This window comes from Moschus berezovskii, chromosome 18 (assembly GCF_049115385.1).
Source record: "Moschus berezovskii isolate FMDL1 chromosome 18, NW_MosBer_1.0, whole genome shotgun sequence".
Lineage (NCBI taxonomy): Eukaryota > Metazoa > Chordata > Mammalia > Artiodactyla > Moschidae > Moschus > Moschus berezovskii.
This window is the reverse complement of record NC_142477.1, coordinates 71,327,377-71,330,766: the sequence shown is the minus strand read 5'-3', so window position 1 is coordinate 71,330,766 and position 3,390 is coordinate 71,327,377. Positions and strand designations below refer to the sequence as shown.

Genomic DNA, 3,390 nt, shown 5'->3' with positions numbered 1-3,390 from the left:
TGAAATTAGGAATCCAGAGACGTAGATATCCAGCTAACCCCAAGAAGGACAGGATCTCTGTTTTTGAGGTAGGGAGTGGGAGGGTGGATATAAGGGACTTTCTATCGGTAGTAATCTATCTTTTGGTTGGTGTTAAAAGGACTCTAAGATAGGTGACTCTAGGAAGAGAGAGCTGAACCTTGGCGGGAGATCCTCAACACCCTCGATCAGCTAGAATATTGAGGAGATGTGTAGTGTGTTGTTGAGAGCGTGTAGGCGAAGGACCACAGAGGAGGAGGTCATCCACCTATTGGAGGATGGTACTCGGAGTAAGGTCAGCAGAGGTTAGGCCTGATGCTAGAGCCTGGCCAAAGAAATGAGGGCTACCGTGAGAGCCTTGTGTGAGGACTGTCCCTGTCAACTGTTGGGAGCGATGATCATGTGGTTGGGCCAGATAAAGGCAAAGAGGTCTTGAGAGTTTGGGTGTAAAGGGATGATAAAGAAGGCATCCTTGAGGTGCAGAACGGTGAAGTGGGTAGTGGAAGAGGGAATGAGAGAAAGAGTGTAGGGATTTGGAACTGCTGGGTGGATGCAGATAACAGCTGCATTGATCAGTCTCAGGTCCTGGACCAGCTGAGAGGAGCCATTTGGCTTTTTGACGGGTAAGACTGGGGTGTTATAGGGAGAGTGGCTTGGGCAATAGAGGCCCTGACGTAGGAGTTTAGTGACGATAGGCTTTAACCCTTGCTGATATTTTTGGGAGATTGGGTATTGTCATTGATTGGGAAATTTAGAGGGGTCTTTGAGGCAGATATGAATCGGAGCATGATGAGAGGTGACAGATGGGTTGTCTGTACCCCAAACTATGGATTTATGGACGAGGAGGGCAATGGGGTCGGGGAAGAGAAGGTGGAATTGAGGAGCAGTAGCCAGGCTAGATCAGAGGGTGGGCTTGGGATAGGAACAGAGGCTTTGAATTTTGAGAGAATGTCTCTCCAAGAATAGGAGTGGGGCATTTTTGGAATATGAGAAAAGAATGGGAAAATGGGGTATCTTGAAGTGTGCAAAGTAGAGGCTCAGTTATTCGTGTAGATATTAAACCGTCAACCCATATAACAGAGACCTGGGAGACCTTGGTTTTCCGGAGCAGGCAGGCACAGCAGAGTAAGTGGCCCCCGTGTTGGTGAGAAAAGAGATTGGCTTACCTGACACTGTGAGAGTTGCCCTGGGCTCCCTAGAGGTGATGAGAGTCACCCTGGGGCCCTGGGCACCTCCAGTCTTCAGCGGCAAGTCCAAGGAGGCTGGGTGAGCTGGGTCGGAGGACTGCTGCTCGGGACCAGGAGGCGATGTCCGGATCCCTGGAGGGGGATTTGGGCAGTTGACCTTACAGAGTCCCTTTATGCCACAGCTGGGACACGGACCTGGAGGGGGCCCGGTGAGCTTCTTTGCTGCATTTGAAGCGGGCCCAGGTGGCTTCCTGTCTTTGTTGATTGACGGAAGGTGGAGCCATGGAGGGCAGCGGTGAAAAGCTGGTATTTAACCTGATCTCCTTGGGCCCTCTCTAGCTTTGCCTGCTCTTCCTGGTTACTGAAAATCTTAAAGGCTAAATTTAAAAGCTCTAGTTGAGGGGTTTGAGGGCCATTCTTCTGCCTTTTTTAGCTTCTTTCGGATATCTGGGGGTGATTGGGAGATTAAATGGTGTGAAGGACAGTGGTGCCCTCTGTTGAAGTGGGGTCTAACCTTGTTTGTTTTTGTAGGGCTTCCATTAACCTGGCTAGAAATTGTGCCCGGTTTTCATCTAGTCCTTGAGTTATTAGCCAGAGCTTATCAAAATTGACGGCTTTACGTCCTGCCTTTTGAAGGCCCACAATGAGGCAAGCAGCCACGTGCTTATGGGCTGCTCGTCCAGGTCTCCCTGCCCGATAATCCCAGTTGGGATCATCTCCAGGGCAGCTGGGGCCCCGCAGGCTTAGTCTGTCCTGTGTGTCTCATCAGCAGGCGCCTGAGAGGCTTGCCACACTCGTTCCTTCTCTTCGGGAGGAGAGTGGCGCAAAGGATGATGTAAATATCATTCCAGGTTAAGTGGTCAGACTGGCTAAGACACTTGAATTCTTTTAGATGATTATCAGGGTCTGCAGAGAAGGAGCCATCTATGTCGCTTTTCCATCGGAGATAGATGGGTGAGGGAGAATGCAACTGACCTGGAGCAATGCCTTCTGCTCCAGCTGCTTCCCTTAAAGGGAGGGGTGGAGCAGGGGAAGGAGCAGGGTCCTGCTGGGAAGTTTCCTGCTTTAAAGAGTGGATCTAGGGAGGTTGGTGTAGAGGGTGGGGCTGAGGTCTGGGAGCTCCTCCAGAAAAGGTAGGGGCGGGGGTCTGGGAGCGGAGGGCGCTTGAGAAGGAGGGAGGGAGGAGGGGACAAAAGGTGGAGGTTGAGGAACTGGATCTGGAGCGGCTGCAAGGGGACTGGGAGCGATAGGGGGTGGGCTGTGGTCAGAGGGGTCGAAGGAAGAAGAAACATCTAAACAGGGATCAGGAGACATCGTATTAGGAGGATGTGGCCCAGAGTGGGCTAAGAGTATTTGAGAAGTAGAGCAGGATTTGCTAGGGGAAGCACACTGCCTGAAACCATCCACCCTGGCCCGGCACCATAGTAACCATCTGCCTGAGTTGCTTTACAGCAGGAGGCCCTGGTAAGGAACACGGAACTAACAAGTCACCACCAACTGGAAGAGTTCGGGAAAGGTGGAAAGGAGACACCACAGGTCCGACCACAGCCCAGAATCCTTCTCTCTGGCGTCCATCTTGGCTGAACAAGGCGTGCACCGTCAGGAAGGACTCTGAGTCAGGATGATTGGCTAAAGACAACCCGGAAACTAATCCCACCACCATAAAACCGGAGACTGCGAGCCACACGGCAGAGCAGTTCTCCCAGCTTCCCTTACTCTCCTGCTTTCCCCCCTGGGTGCCCTTTCCCAATAAAGTCTCTTGCTTTGTCAGCACGTGTGTCTCCTCGGACAATTAATTTCCAAGTGTTAGACAAGAGCCCAGTTTCGGGCCCTGGAAGGGGTCCCCCATCCTACAACAGATTCACAGAGGAAGGGTCGAGAGCTGAGAGCAAAGAAAGCCCGGACACGCCACCGAACAGGAAGGGTAGACAAGGGCGAGGGAAAGCGAGGAGAGAGGTCTGAGAGGATGACTTTCTCAGAGAGTAATAACAGTCTGCTTTGAAACGGAGTCCCCTATTTCAGACAGGCACAGGCCGGAGGGCCATGGGGTGCCTCCTGCCTAGTGCTAGGATTGGAAACAGGCGAGAGAGAGCTGGTCTGAGAGGCTGGGATTTCATTCACCCTTGTAACTTTGGATGAAATGTGGGCCAGTGTGTGGATGTCAGTCCAGCAAGACAAGTGGAGA

At 52.2% G+C, this 3,390-nt stretch overlaps 1 long non-coding RNA gene across 1 annotated transcript; it reads left to right on the top strand.

The window, feature by feature from the left end:
- The first annotated feature begins 489 nt into the window (after positions 1 to 489).
- On the top strand, positions 490 to 2,978 carry LOC148775011 (uncharacterized). The gene is made up of 3 exons (XR_016035213.1): positions 490 to 641; positions 1,388 to 1,511; positions 2,658 to 2,978. It is a non-coding gene; the product is annotated as an uncharacterized LOC148775011 (long non-coding RNA).
- Positions 2,979 to 3,390: the final 412 nt, after the last annotated feature.